Raw genomic sequence first — 17,819 nt, forward strand, 5'->3', positions numbered from 1 at the left:
TTTAGTACTGTGGATCCTATGATGTAATCTTAGGAAGGGTTCATACCCGGTGACTTTAAAAAGCTCGGATTCGTAAGGTGGGTAGCTAGGCAACTTGTTACCCTCTAAGAATAGTGCATCTTGGTGAAACTAACTCTCAGTGATGGTCATTTATGACTATGAGAATACTGAGGACTTATGGGTTTTCCCCTGTTAGATCCACTTCTATGACTTTGATGCCTCCGCCGTTTTTGTCCCTTGTATCACTCTCCCTTCTTGCGTTTGGAGTCTGTCTTGATGATTTTGCTTCTAGTTCAAGCATGGAGCTTGGGTTGTCTTCTCTCTCTGCTCCGACTAGGTCCCAAAAAGAAACAACTGCTTGTCCTGATGTCACAGTTGATGTTGATGGTCCGTACTGGTCATTGTTTGCCTTTAAGTATCGCTCCAACGCTCTCTATTCAATCAGAGGAATGTCGTCTGAGTCCGAATTTTCAGAATCTGACCGATTAGGGGTTCTTTGATTTTTCCTTGTCCGTTGAAATGTCGTCTTCGTGACTTCTTCTGTCAATGTGTCTCCACTGTTTCGTTCTTGTATCCTTACTGTTTTTCGTCCCTTTCCACTGTTCTGTTTGTTTTCGCCGATTTTAATTTAACTGTTCTTTCTGGTAAATTTTTCGTTTTTTAATTTTCCGATTCTGTTTGAATTTTTGATTTTTTTTCAACCGACTGTATGGAATCACAACTCTTAGATAAACTGATTTCCGGTTTTGCTCTGTTTTCTCGTTGAAACGATAGCGAACTTGCATCGCTTTCGTTTCGGTCGAGCCTTTTTTGTTTTTGTCCGTTTTGGTTGCCATAGCAACCGTAGGATGACGTGTTTCGTCCTCCTTTCAATTTTAGGTCTAGGACTGAGAAGTGCAAAGTAGCCTTTGTGTTTGCTGTTACTATTTGACTAGCCCATGCAACAGTTCATCGACATTTAACGTTTGATATTTGTTTTTGAACAATTGCCTGTTTATGAGTTTTGCTTCCAACGCCAGTTTCATTGAATCATCTTTTTTACTGTGATTACAAATGGTGCTATAAAGCAGTCACTAGTACATTTGTCCAGACGTTCTATATGTCCTACTGTCAAAATTTTGTTCATTTCCACATGTACCTTTTCTTGAATGTGGATTGGTATCCATCTCTCCTTTTGTTGTAATGGACAGAGTGGGTAATTGAACTTTGTACTGACTACATGATTTTTCGAGCAACCCTGTGGATCAAAAAGATTCTTGAATTTATAGTAAAAGTTTTGTTTCCAACCTTCTGACTGCTCGCACAGCAGCACGTCAAACCTCGTTTTATCCTTCGGTGCCAGCTTTAGAGGAGTATGTATCCTTTTTTTTTCTCTGTAGATCTAGGCCCAATATGTATCGTGTGCGCCGCTCCGTGATTAGAAATGGTGCTCCTACCACTTCCCAGCCTGCTGAACGAATGTTTGTGGTGATTGCTCCCAATATAGTAATCGCTTGCTTTTTGTAGTCTACAAATTGTGCTGACAGGTTTAGATTTTCTCGCGGAACAAATTTCGTGTTCTTTGAGGAATCTAACATTTGTTTCGCCGTTGTCCAGTTTAAAAACGAAACTGGGCTACCTGTGTCTATGGTCGTATTTATGATCTAATGATCAATCCGGACTAGTGCTTTTAACGATTTCATTTGTTGCCATCGGGGGTTCCTGCGTATGTCGACTTTTCGAATTTCTTTTCTTTCTTCCCCGTCAACCGCTTTTTGTTTCAATTGAACCTTTATGTATTCATCTGGTGTTCTGTTCAATAGACATGATTTCGAACTCATCGCATGAGTCGAAAGACTGGATCAAATTACACTCCTCATCTGAGCTGGACGTTTTTTCAGCAATCGCATTGCTTGTTGTGACCTGCACATTTTTGCAAAGTGGTTCGGTTTGGAACAGGTTATGCATGTCTTGCCCATGCCCGGATATTTTTTCAAGTGAGCTTCTCCAAATGGTCGGCCGCATCTAGTACAGGGTTTTGTTTCAGTATAATTCATTTCGTCTGTCCTGTCATTTGCTCGTCTCTTATAGTGATCCCGCGGTTGTCTCCGACTGTTTGTGCTTTTTTCCCCACGTTCAGGATGGGTTTTTGTTTGATTTTCATTGTTGTCCCATGATTTTGACTTGCACCTGCATTATTTGTGTTTGATTTTTGCAACGCCTGGGTCGTATGTTTGCTCTGTTCAAACTTCAGTGCCCTTTTTAATACCTCGTCAGGCGTAAATGTTTCAAACGTTAATGTATCCTGCAGTAGTGTATTTTTCATTTTCGATATGAACAGATCGCGAACTAATTCGTTTTCGAGCGCTCCTAATTCCGCTCTTGCTGCCTGCGCAGTTAGTGCTGCGTGAAATGCCTCCAATTTTTTCTTCTGCCTTTTGCGATCTATTGAACAGCTTATAACGTTCATAAGTGACACTCTGTGTTTTCTTAAATGATATCTTTGCTAATTCAACCATTTTCCTAAATTCTATTTTTGAGACTTCTGTATGTGGGTTCTTTTGTACGAACTTTTTTTTCCTTTCGTGCCCAGTGCTAAGAATAATCTTGAGGCCAATCGTTTCTGCACCTCGTGATAGTAGACATTGTGACCGTCATTAGGTCCTATTGCTCTCCGTTCTTCGTTTTCTAACAGGACTCTGTCTTGCGCTAGTTTATCTCTAGCTTTTCTGTCTGTAACTGCCTGCGCATCTTCGTTCGTCCTCGGTGTCTCCGGTCGCGGAACCGACTCTTCCAAGACCGGTTTCGGGTCCTCCAGTAATACTGCGGGGTTCACCTTTTCTTTGACCGTGACTACCAAAAGGAATTGGTCGAGCCAGATCTTAAAGTTCCAAGGAGGATCCGAAAGCGCCGTTGTCCAGATTACAGGAATTCCCATGTCAGTTCTAATATCATGAGATATAAATCCTGCTGGCTGCGCCATGTGATAACTTAAGGTGTATCCTTGATAGGTAAATGAAAAACGAATAACTGATATCGTTAATTTAGACTCATGCTGTTAGTCTGTTCTATGCAGAGGTTTTAGTTCTTCACTCTCTGTCACACACAGTCAAGTGACCGTTTTAGATAGGCATGCTAGATGGCCTTGAGTATATAATAACAATACATAACAAATAATTATAATCTAACGTTCCAAGGTTAGTGTGGCAGCAGTTCTACACAGTACCACAACTTTTAAGAAACAACATGACCGTTTTTTTATTTTTAAAAATGTTTAATCAATTTTCAAAGTTAAAAAAAAAAGCTTATTCCTGGGACGGTCAGAAGGTTTATTAATTTTTCTTGATACCAGCCGCTTTTTTCATTTAGTTTTTTCTTTCTAGTCACTCAAAATTGATTTGAACATTGTTCATAAATTTTATCGGACGTGCTTGTTCTGAGAAAAAAATTGACTGCCACAAATGTTGACGTCTCATTTTTTACAGTCTCAATGTTTATAAATGAGTAGAGAAGTATTATTATTTTTTTATTTTTTCGAACCTCTGTGGCGCTGACCAACTTAGTTTCCCGGAATACAAATTTCATAGACAAAGTTACGCCGGACATTATTCCCAAGGACTAAAACCTCAGTTTTCAGTTTGAAAGTCCCCACATTCGATTCGAACAACGCGACTTGGAAATTTGAAATGAAATATAAAAGATAGTTCACAAAAAAGAAACCTTGAATAGAATTTAAAAACACTAATTGCTAAAAGAAGAAAAACAGCTATGATTTTGTGGTAACCCAATTTCTTGTAACTGACTCGAGAGCATGCAATTTTTTTCTCTCAAAATTATCCTTCTCTCTTGAGGGAACTTTTTCCAGGCTAAGTTTGAGTTAAACTGCCTAAAAAAAGTGGCTGCTGCCTCTGAATGACTTCAATGGACTTTTGTATAGCAAGATTTGACACTTGTAGCATGGATTCAAAGCCATGGTGGAATCGAAAAACAAAACACTTCGTTCCACCGGAGGTCGGCTTGATGTCGAGTTTGTTTGTCTGGCTGACTCTGCCACATGGCTTATTAAACCAAAGATGATTTTTCACCGAAAATCAAATGAACATTGAAACACTTAATTCGTGAAAAAGTCAGGTCAAAAAAGTCAGGAGTGATTAGAAATATTTGAAACGAGTTGAATATTTGCACCTACACCTTTTCAGCTAGAAAACCAATTTTCTCAGTCAATCTTCATACCATGCATCGTGACATCACGCATTGAGTCAAAATAAAACCTAGAGAAAACGAAAAGTTTGAAAGATGCTGGAGAAGTGGAAAGGAGCCCATGCCGTCACCTCTAAATTCGTCCTTTTCCCAGTTGTAGGAGAAGTTATACTTTGCCGCCCCCCCCCCCCCCCCCAGGCCCATGTTTTGAGATAATTTTCTGCTGTTATTTACGAAAGCAATCGATTCTTCAATGCTTCATGAGATCACTAATTTTTGCGTGCAACGAGTATTTCTTTGTCACGTATTGATCTGGTGCAGTGATCAATGTTGCGAATTTACCTTAGTTAATTTCACCCTATGTTTGAAGTTTAGTCCAATAAATAATAAATTATCTCAGCTATAACACAAAAAACCTTACAAAATGCATAATTCAAAGAAAGTTAGCCGGTTTTTGTGCAAACAGCACAGAAAAATTCGACCACAGCGGTAGCAAAAAACTAAGAACCTTTTTTTCATTTTTTCGGATTTTGTTCTTTGTATTAAGAACAAACGTAGACAGATTTAAGGCATGGTCGAAGACAACTGTTTTCTTCAAAAAATGAAAAAAGAACAATCAAAACAGTTCAAAAAGTTCTTTACTTTTTCCAAATTTTTGCTGAAATTTTCAATAAGTTAGAAAGAAGCTTTCAAAAAAACTTTGGCATGGTTTACAATAGATTATTTCACACATAATATAGATTTAATTTCACAAGCAAGAAAAAATTTCAGACCTCAAAATTCAAACGATGATACCGCCATCACAGAACAGTCAGACTACGTTTGGGACCCCGAATGGTCTCATCATGCATTCATAAATATCCCACAATCAATCTCAAGTCAAGCAATAAGTACGATATCTTATACAAGAGATTATGTAAGAGTAGTACCATTAACCATTGATGCAACACCATTTAACTACAATACATTTTTACCTGATACGCGAAATAACAGTTTAAATTCGACCGTCATACACAATGAAAACCTTAATGGAACTAGGAACCTTACTCAACAAGATATTGAAACACCATCACACTTCATAAATGAAGAAATCGTCCAAACAACAACAACTACACAACAAAGTATTTCACCGATACGTCCAAATTTAACAACAGCAAGAAATACAAACACTTCACTAGCACAGGTAACCTTACAATCAACCGTCAAACCTTCGGTTGCTCCAAAATATTCACAAATGGATTATCAAACATATAGACCCATGACAGTACCGTCAAAAACACGCAGAACGTTCACAAGAAACACCTTTGCGGAACACAATTATAATTACGCACATTCATCAAAAACAAACTATCCCCCACGAAAAAATATTAATAATCAGATAAGACCTCGATATTGGGATAACCCAATGGCAACAACCAACTCAGTAAATTTTCAAACTAATTCACATCCTCCACAGGATCGTAGTGAAAATTACCCATTTTTTCGACAAAATAAAAATAAAAAGCAAGCACCTCATCAAACGGATTATTTATCCTCTGATGATGATTATTTACAACCAGATATATTTGCACCATATACTCAAGAATATCGTGGACAAGGAGTGCAAAAACCACATACATATCATAGAATTTTTTCTCCACATCCAACAGATACACAAAATCAACAACCAATACAAATGCAAAACCCAATTAATACACAATCTTTTCAACCAATTCAGCCACAAAAACCAATGATTACACACTCGTATCAACCAACACAAATGCAAAATGAAATACCACTCCCATATTACCTTCAACAACACGAAATAACAAAAAATCAACTTTCAAACATTTCACAAATGCCAAATGCCGCAGAATCATTACAAATGACAATGAATCCATACCTTATGGGTGGATCATCAATAACATCAAACAAACCAGATATGGTATTCACAGGAACAGACCCTCAATATTCTGTAGAAGATTATTTAAATGCAGTAACAGCAAATTTAATTTTAAATATAGGACCTGAACCAATTAATACACCACTACATCAAAATTGGATACATCGACGCACAGCGTTGATACAAACAACCTTAGATGGCGCAGCCCAAAAATGGTTTTCAGTATTACCTATAGAAATAAAATCAAATTGGAAAAGATTTACACAAAAATTTTCAAAAATGTTTGACTCCGAAATAAAAAAACAACACCAAAGAGTTTTATGTAATGAAATTCGCAGATTACCAAATGAAACCATCAAACAGTTAGCAGTACGTATCGAAACACTAGTTCGAAAAGCATATTCATTAAATACACATGACTAAAAAAACACAAAAATGACAGAAAATTTAATGATGACCTTAACACCTCAATTAAGAAAAATAGCAATAAAAAAGAGAGCGTCCCATCCTTCCTCAATTCGAGAGCCCAATCTAGATTTTCAAAAACTAGTAGACAAACTAGAGTAAGCGGATGAAATCACAATGAAACTTGAAGAAACAGAAAATCTGAAATTACAATATGTTAATCGAATCGAAACAAACACCACAAATATCAACAACATACAGGAATCAGATACAGACCTCGTTGAAAAAATCACTGAAATACTAAATATTTATGAAAAACACCCAAACTTTAAAGGCAAACCAGCTTTCAAAAAATGGTGTAATTATTGCCGACGATACGGACATAGTATTTCTGAATGTAGACAAAAACAACAGGATAACCAGAACAAACCTCAAAAATATAAAGAACCAAATAAATCATTCTATCAATACATGAAGAAAGATCAAAATCTACCAAACAAAAATGTATACAGCAACAACAGTTCAGGAAAACCACTTCCGAACAACACCAATTACACGAGAAATCAATCACCATATAACTCAAGTTATAGAGGAAGATCACCAGAACGAAGAAATACACAGAATTCTTCACAAAATCATTATAATCGACCAAATAACCGAAATAACTACTCCAGATCAAATTCAAATACAACACAATTTGTTTCTAGATCCAATTCCCAATCAAACATGAGAAATAAATACTATCCAAACAATCAATCACGAAACTCATCATATTATAGAGATAGAAACTATTCAAATAATCGAAATAGAAGTTATTCGAACAACCGAAACCAGAATTACCCGAACAGTCGATCAAGAAATAAATCATATAACAGATCAAACTATCAGAGATCAAACGATAATTATCAAAACAGATCAGGAAACAATTCACAAAATCGACATTCAAGTTATAATAATCGATATAGAATTTATTCTCAATCACCACATAGAAACAATAACCATTATAATAATTCTAAACACCGCTACAGAAGTAGCACACCCAAACATCAAAGACATATTAATCAAGTACAATCAAATGAAAAAACAACATCAGACCCCCCAGGTATTGACGACACAGGAAATAACGAACTACAACTAAATCAAATAAACTGTGGATCATCAGACACAGAAAGTGATATAGAAAACACTATCTCCATAAATATGATAACAGTCGAAAACGACTACGAACCTATTATATATGAACAACCTTTTTCATCACATATATATGAAAATCAATTGGAACTCCTTCACAATTATTATATTGAACCCATCCATACTACACAAATGGCACAAGAAACTAACGAAATTAACACTGTAAATAAACCCAATGAAAATGACAAAACAAAATGCTTGAATACAAATCACATCTACCAAAATGTACAAAAAGAACAACCCAAAGAAAAAATTTGGACAATACCATTTCTTTTAGAAAGTCCAAGAAACAAAGAATTTCAACCACCAGATCTTGAAATTGATTTTTTAATTGATGCAGGAGCAGAATCAAACATAATTAACATTCCCACATGGAATGAAATCCAAACATTACACCCAAAATTAACGCCTCTTGCAACCTCCAGTAGACTAGCAACAGCACAAGGATCAACATTAGTAAACTATGGAAAAGTTCAATTATTTTTTTCCCCACAAGAACAATGGAACAAAATAAAATTTTAAACAAACCATTTAAACAAATATTTGATATCACTGATATTAAACCCAATATCATTCGAATACCATTTATCTCTAAATATATACCAACAATCAACATCTTGAATAGTAAAATACTAATCAAAGATAAGTACACAAAAACAAAAAACACAGCCCTAACATTTTTTCAAAGATTAAATAAACAACCACCATTCTTTTCAAAACTTTATCCAATTTATAACCAACAACGGAAACACCTGAAACCACTATCAGGAAACATATATAATTTTTCAATAAAACAAGTTCACCAATATGATAAAAATCAAAATAAACAACAACTCTTTATGTCAGACTTTGCATTCAAACCTATCCATAAGTTTTTCAAAATCACAATTTCATCCATAAAATATTTAAAAAATACGAATTCAGACTTCATTTCGTTACATGTATACAATAAAACACCGTACCAAGTAACATTACCCTTAGGACTTTTAGGATATTGCAAAACCAACGCTACAATATCACCAATGCATGAAAAAGCATACCGCGTAAATACTCCAATTATTAGATATTTGTCAATCCACAATTCTTAACGAAGAACTATCCATAAATAATATAATAAGTAATGAAAAAAGAAAGACAGATTATTTCACAAAAACCCCATATTTCAAACCTACATTCAACATAAATAACTATACAGAAGATCAACAGAAATTTTTAACAATGTTTAACTTCCAACATTCACAAATAACACAAGACGAATTTGATAAGTTAGCCAAACAGCTAATAAAATATTCATCAGTCTATGCAACATCCAAATTTGATGTTGGCAAAATCAGTTCATCACTACATCTCCCGTTAAAACCTGACGCAGTTTTCAAAAAACAAAGAGCAATTAAAGTACCAATTCATCTACACGATAAAGTGAACAGATTACTCGATATTTTAGAGCAATACAAAATTATCTCACCGGTAAACAAAGAAGAACAACCAAAAGGTAACACATTTATCAACCCTGTTATCATCTTAGCAAAAGGAGAATCATTAAAAATAGTTTTAGACGCTAGATATCTTAATTCACTAATAGACGAATTAAAATGCAATTGGCCTATTGAACCAATACAAGTTATTTTAACAAAAATAAACGGAAAATACTTTACATCCGCAGATATGAATAGTGCATATAATCAAATGCCACTAGATGAACAACCACGACGTTTAACACAATTTGTTATTGGAAATCATCAATATGAATTCAACCGCCTATTCTATGGAATATCCATAGGACCAGCAGCATTTTCAGCTTTTATGAGCAAAATTTTTAGACCACTAATACTCAAGAAAAACACGCAATCACAGACAAAAGAAGAAATGCTTACAGTTTTAGAACACTATCACAAAATACTTCAGAACGAAAATTTGAAGGCCGCCCCCGATAAGTCACACTTCTTTTTAACACGAGTTAAATTTTTAGGACATAATATAGAAAGAAAGACAAGACCTCCATTAAAATCACGCATTGATGCTATTCAAAAACTTCAACCACCAACAAACAAAAAGAAAATCCAAGAATTCCTTGGAATGTTGAATTTTTTTAGCAAATACGTTTATGAAATGCAATTTTATTTAAGACCATTCTATAATATCCTCAGACAACAAAATAATTTTGAATGGAATACAGAACATCAAACACGATTTGAAGAAATTAAAAAACTCCTAACTGAACAAATTTCAAATACAATCCCAGATCCAAATCAACCATTCTATGCAATGTGCGATGCTTCAAATTTTGGCATCGGCGCAGCCTTATTACAATCACACAATGGTACAAATAAAATGAACCTTATATCAGCAAATTCTCGATTATTCACTCAAGCAGAGCTACGACTCTCGACTTTAATGAGAGAATGTACAGCTATAATTTATACACTTACAGAATATGAATTTCTGATATTTGGATCAAAACATCCAACAGTTCTATTCACAGATCACAAAACAATCATTTTTCTCTTTACACAAAAGTCAAACCCAAATCACCGAGTTTATAGATTTCAATTAATTCTAATGGAATTCCCAAACTTACACATAGTTTGGCCAGCAGGAAAAAATCTTGCATTACCAGATACATTAAGTCGAAATACACCACCTGAATTACTTACACGAAAAACTACAGTTGAAATACCCAAGAATATAAAATTTTACCTTGCAGAAAACGAAACATCACCCCGACTAGAATGCAAATATGCAGTAAAAACTGACATTGAACAATCACAGAAAATTAACCTACAACACTTCCCACTTTACTTAGATTGCCAAAATAACCACTACGAAGTTAATCTACTTGGAACATCAACTTTCAAACCAATTCCATACTCACAATGGATAAAAAATAACACCCAACAAAAAAGAGTAAAACAACACTCGCATAAAAAGACCTTTTTCCGTTAATTGAAAAAGAAAATCTAACTAATAAAATAAATTTATCAGGACCACAAACAAATGATTCAAAAAACACAATAAATCAAGTTTTTGACCTCCATGACCCACTTGACACAATTCCTTTATCTAAATTAGAAATTGAAAACATTTTTCTCTCCCCAACAGATAAAATTACAATTAAAACCTTGAAACAATATCAAAATCTTGACCCAGTAATTCGACAACTAAAATCATGGCACAAATATGAAACTAAACCCGTAAAGGCAGATACCACAATTTTAGGAAATAAAACACTCCTCCGATATTTTCGAAAATTTAATAATACAACAATTAATGAAAACGCAGACCTTCTAGAAAACCAATTAAATGAATCTACAGTTCCCTGTCTCCCTTTAAGTATGATTCTCATATCTTTTAACATTTCACATACACAAAACATTAAAGGACACTCTGGATCAGAGAAAACATATTCAAATTTTATACAAAATTTCTATTTCCCAAATGCACCAATTTGGATAAAAGTACTATGCAATGATTGTATAGTATGTCAGCTAAATAAACCTTATCCAAATCAAAAACAAATAGCACAGAAACAAAATTTTTAAGGACAAAGTTTATACTTTAACCATCGTATTTCATTTGATACAAAAGGACCAATTTCACCATCATCTGAAGGAAACTCCTACATTATGGTAATTGTTGACGCATTTACCATTTATGTAGCACTTAACCCAGTACCACATTGTAACGCTTATTACGCTTACACAACACTTTATGAACACTGGATAGCCAAGTTCGGACTACCTGAAATTTTAGTTACAGACAACGTTACAGAATTCATAAATAATGAAATCATCACACTATGTCATTTATATAACATCAAACACAAACCACGTACATCTCATGGACCTTGGACAAACGGCTTATTCGGAGGTATGAACCGTTCACTACAAGAATATCTTAGATGTATCATCAATGGAAATGATACAAGATACACCGAATGGTCAGCAGATATAAAATTATTTCCCTTAGCATATAATTCACAAATTACGACAACTCTAGGAATGTCACCATACGAAATGGTTTTTAATCAAAAGCCACGCAAACCAATTATGGTTACAGCAAACTCTCATAAAAACGCACAAAGTCATTGTCAACCGAATAAAGACTCAATTTGTTATAACGTACCTTTACACACACATGATGATGATCATTTTCATCACCCACAAATTCTTAAATTAGCCTCCGGTACACACACCGAATGGATTTTAAATAGAGATAAAAAACACAATGAAATTTACCAAAAAGTCACAAAAAAGTTGTTACAAAGGCAAAACATTAATGAACAAATAAATTCACGCTTTACACCAGCCTCCGATTTAAAAATTGGAACATTTGTTTTAATACCTAATTTTAAGACTCAAAAAGGAATTTCTAAAAAGTTACAACCCCTTCGTAAAGGACCATACCAAATAATTGCCAAACCCACTGAGGTAACATATAAAATCACCGACTCAGACCAAAAAGAAATTGTTCAACATCGAAACAATCTAATACCTTATTACCCAAAAGAATACGCACTACGCGAACTAACTCAGTTATATTCTTTCACAGGTTTAAAAGTTATTCAAAATAACTCACATACGGAAAATGAAACAAAAGAACAACATGACATTCACCTCGAAAACCAAAATAAAAAAATCAACAAAAACTACAAGACATTCATCCCACAATCTAAAATATTAAAGAAACTTGAATTTCAAAAACAGCTTTAATCTTACAATTAATAATCTCTGCACCTCTGAAATATTTTGAACTTTCATTTTTCAAAAAACATGCTGACAAACACGCAGCGATTCTAGTTCAAAATTAGACAATAGGATTCATTCATTCCGTCACCTTCTATAACTCTAACACAAACCAATTAGACGAAAGATATTAAACTCCAGGCATATCTATAACTATAACTTTACAACCTCCAGGTCAAAAATAAGCAAACTATTCCAACTTGACAACTAAAATAAATATCACCATAATATTATAACCCTCCCTTATCTAATAACCCAAAGATCAACAATATTTCCCCAACTCAGACCTCAAATACCCCCCAAACAAAAATGTTAAATTAGCCTAAAGTAAAAGAACGACCATATTAAATTAGCCTAAAGTATAAAAATCTCAAAAATACCCCAGATCACTTGACAAATGAAAATAAAGAAAAAGAAGACCTCCCGAACACCATAAAATTCGCCCCCAACAAATTTCGCAAAACTCAACCCACTTGTCAAAAAACCAATAAATAATTCGACCACACTTGAAAATTGCCCCAAACAACAAAAAAGATTCGATCAAGAAGCCAGTTCTTAAATGCTCTTCTCTCGATCAGTCAACATAATTCTCAACATTTTCAAAACTTTTTAACAATATTTAAACTTTTATTCATATTTCTTTTTGATACCTTTGAAGCTTTTGTAATAATCTTAATCATTTTTTGCAATATTTTTTAAATTTTCTATTCCATATTTGAACTATACCTCCAACTTTCAAAAGCCATTGACCATATTCACAGGTACGAGACACAAAACTTATCTAAATGATACGAATCATTTTTAGTAGAACAGATATTTTTTTACTATTTGTAATTTTTATAACATTTGTATCATCCCTTATCTTGACCATATGCAAATGTATAAAGAAGGCAGTCATAACATTCGCCTTAGCAACAATTCTTCTAATTCTTCTTCTAGAAGAATACTACAATAAACATAAATGTTTTCACTAAAAAATATCAATAAAAAACCCTCAAAAATTGCTAATCAACAATCACACAGTCAGTCTTCACCGACATCATCCCAAGATAACCCAACACCACCTACAACTACCCAAAACCCCCAAACATCTACACGAATTTCTTTCCAAGATAACCCATATACCTTTGAAGAACGACACGCTCGCTTATCTGAAGCACTAGAACCAGTTCAACGACAAGCACCTCTAAGTGAACCAACATATAACTTGTACCCAACACTACCACAAGAATTAAGTAGAATACGAAATCTTAGTCAAAATCAAAATACAGTTGAAAAAAATAGACAAATTATACATCCTCGACGAAACAGAAATTTTCAAACCCCCCCAGTTCATTTTGATATACCCCAATCCCCATCACAAAGTACTCCGGAAAACCCAATTGGTATATTACCAGAAACCCCTACGCTTCTTTCACAACGTAGCATCTCAAGTCTGCCCTCAGATTACTTAGGTTCAACACCAACATCTGAACAAATACGTGAAAATCCCTTTAACCCTCCAAACCAAACATCACGACTACCATATTGGACAACACAATCATTCACACAAGGTGAACCCAATTTAATAAATGATCCAATAGATTTTTCTACCGATACAACAACATCATCATCACTACCAGGAACATTATCACTACCATCATCACCATCAATAAGCCAAATTTCACCGACACCTTTTGCTTTTAATTTTCCAAATAACCTCAATGCTAGATACCGAGATCAATCATCAACAAATATCCCTCTAAGATTAGACTGGAATACATTCACAGCACCCCCACCATTATTTGGACAGCACCCAGAAAGTAACCGACTACACAACTGGGCACTTAATAGATTACAATATAGACAAGATATCCAAGAAGACATTCGTGATCATAACATCCAAATACTCCAACAAAATAGTCTATAATTAAAATTTGAAATCACGCTTAAACTAAACAACATTGCTCAACATCCTTGCCCATTAAACCCACCAAATATAACAGTTCAATCACTACCACCACCATTTATAACAACTGAAGTAATATATAAATACGACAGATATACCAAAAAGAAAATTGGTTACATCATATTTTATAACCCATACTCAGGATTATCATACACATGTATATTCTAAAAAAATTAATTTTTCTCCAACTCTTTTTTCTAGTAATTTCCGATCAGAACATAAATCCTTCTCCCCGCACAGGACCCCAAGACTTATTAGTAACACATTACGATTGTGAAGAAAATGAACAAAAAACACTACACAAATATGCTTTAAATCAAGTATCACAATGCGAAACAGAACCACAAGCTATAGAAATTACAAATGTAATTGCGACACTCTATTCAAAAGCCCGAGCAACAACAGTTATAGGATATAAATTCACAGCAACATTTTCCGAAAAGGAAGTACATTGTTCACAAGTCTCAAATGGAAATAATAACCGACTTGACCACGAATCATTCTACCAGAGTAATATCGAACGACTTTTACATCTCAATCCCGAAGATTGTAAAAACGAGTTACTCAGACTGAATATCACAAGAAATACAAACACCGACAGAAAGTTAGTATATTTCCAAGTTTTTGCAGATTCTGTACATCAAGCAGAACTTGAAAGATATCAAGGACATAGAAAACTAGATGAAAAATACCCATATAACGGCGCACACGGAAGATTAACTTATGACATACACGATAAACACTGGATACCACACATTGGTATAAATAACCCATCAAACTGCAAAGCATGCACAAAAAATAAAGGATATCAAGAGATAATGTTTTTCGATTGGAAAAAACAACTCGAAAAAATACAACTCACACGAGATTTATCTGACAACACAATGATCTATCAAGGAATTAGATTACCTTGTAAAAACAATCAAGGCTATTGTGACCCTACAACACGAACACAAGCAACAATTGTTTGGTTTCCCGAAGATACATGTACAACATTTCAAGTAGCAAAAATACACGCCCGAATGATAAAATTTCACGAAAAATATTTTATACAATCAATTCCATATGAACAGTAAATCCATCACGAAAACAAAGTACTGATTTTAGAAACATTCACAATATAGAAAATAAATTGACACGTTTTCAAATATATCAAGAAACAGAACTTGCATGCAAATACAGAAACCCACTTCACAAAACGCAATATTCTGAAATATTAGTTGAATACGAAAAAGGATTCGACATGACCACTGGAAAAATAAAAATTGACCCTTATGCCACAAGTCATCCTCTAAACGAAGGAACATCATATATACCAGTTAATTTTCAAAAAAGTAATGGTCAACCTGGTGGACATCTAAAGCCACATGACACTAGAACCACACGCTTACAAGAACTATCACTAATGAATAATTCTTATTTTGGTAATATTCACTATGATATTCACTTAGATATGAAATTAGACTACACAATTAGCCGAATTTTTCAGGAAATGTTACTCTCTGAATTAGAAACACTTCACCAACTATGCGAATTAGAACGGACACAAATCTTACAATCACTTGCACTAGCAGTATTAAAAATACCCTACGCAGGATATTTACTATCAGGAAATAGATCAAATTTTTTAGACTACAAAGGAAACATTTTTATGGTTTTATACCTGTACCAAAAAAGTATCACCACTATATGTTTTTGAAGATAAACGATGTTATAAAAGAATCCCTATCTTTTATAAAAATAAAGCACATTTTGTTGACACACTTTCAAGACGAACCTATTTCTGGGATACCGCAGTCCCATGTGGATCAGAAAAAAGCCACAATGTAGAACAACTGAATCCTGATGAAGATAAATATTACCTTCATACCCCATACCCCACATTAATGCAATCACTCAAAAAAATTTCACCAGAAAGCATTAGAGCTATTGCTCGAAACCCAAATATCGACTTACAATCAATTGGAATATATTCAAAATCCGATATCCAACATCACATTAGAACACAGCAATTTCAAGAAATACTAACACAAATGGATACAATACAACGACAATCAATCGACCAAAATTTAAGAAAACTTGCCGAAACCGCAGGATTTGCAGACATTTATACACAAGACTACAGCGGATATTTTAAGGATATATAAGATAAAATACATTTAAACGGTGAAAAAAACCGACCATAAGATATCTCACCTACAAATATTTTTAGCTTTGTTACACTAAAAAAAGAAATTCTTGATTTTCTAGGATGGCCCTATTACATCTTAGAAAAATTGACTATTCTATACGCAATGTTTAACTTTATAGGATTTCTTTCTTCACTTTTAAAAGGAATCTATAATACTTGCGCTATACATACACAAGTAAATAGACAAGCAAGTGTAGCACGCATACTATTTGCAGGATTTTTGGAATTTTTTCATCGTCAATAAACAAAATTCTTTTAGACGCACAAATAAAAGAATACAATACAAAAATAGCGACAAGACAGAACACGTACGACGAAGAACATAATAATATAGAAATAACGCCTACAGCGCCACAGTTACCACCCCTACCACATAACCATCCATTATCCCTAGTCCCACGAAATTTTGGAAATTTAGCAATAACACATAATCCAAATTTTAGACCAAACATATCGCAAAGTCCCATACAACATATAATGACACATCATTCACAAGATGAAAATACATATGAACAAATTATCGAACAACCCCACACCACCGCTTTTCAATCTCAAAATAATAATTTGTTTAGCCCACGATGAGCCGACAACTTGGATCCCTACACCGCTCAAATTCCCACCCAACCAACCTCAACACTCCAATTACAATAATTCCACGTTTTTCTTTCCCGCCACCCGATTTTCCAACTAATAATATAACATCAGGCATGAATTCAGACACTAATTCAAATATTTCAGTTTTATACTCCATTTCACAACTCAATAACCCTAATATTGAAACCCCTGATGAATTTGCAGACTCTGAACCATCTCCATCCAATAATTTTCAAACCAACCCCTCAATTTTTTCAAAAGCTCCTTTTCAACCAATCCCACCAAATAACCCACTACCATCCATTTCTACACCCTCTTATGCTTCACAAGTCACCCCAACCTACTCTTCATTTCATTCAGACCGATCATCCAATTCTCCAGATATTCCCCAAATCTCCCAAGAACTAGATAATTGTATCACCCTACAACAACAACCATTACACCTTAACACCCCCACTATAAATCAGATTTCTTCCACAATAGAATCCTCAAACCCACCTACCCCTACACCCTCTTCAGCTTATTCTGCATCATTAGCACAATCATCCACTTCCACCTAATCATCAAATAGCACTAATAGAGCTTATCGCATTTTTAAAAGAAAATTCCCAAACCATCCATTCCCAACCAAACCAGGAACAGCCCGTGAATATATTAATCATCCACATCACACTAAAACGAAAGATT

This window comes from Symsagittifera roscoffensis, chromosome 1 (assembly GCF_963678635.1).
Source record: "Symsagittifera roscoffensis chromosome 1, txSymRosc1.1, whole genome shotgun sequence".
In the NCBI taxonomy this organism is placed as follows: domain Eukaryota; kingdom Metazoa; phylum Xenacoelomorpha; order Acoela; family Convolutidae; genus Symsagittifera; species Symsagittifera roscoffensis.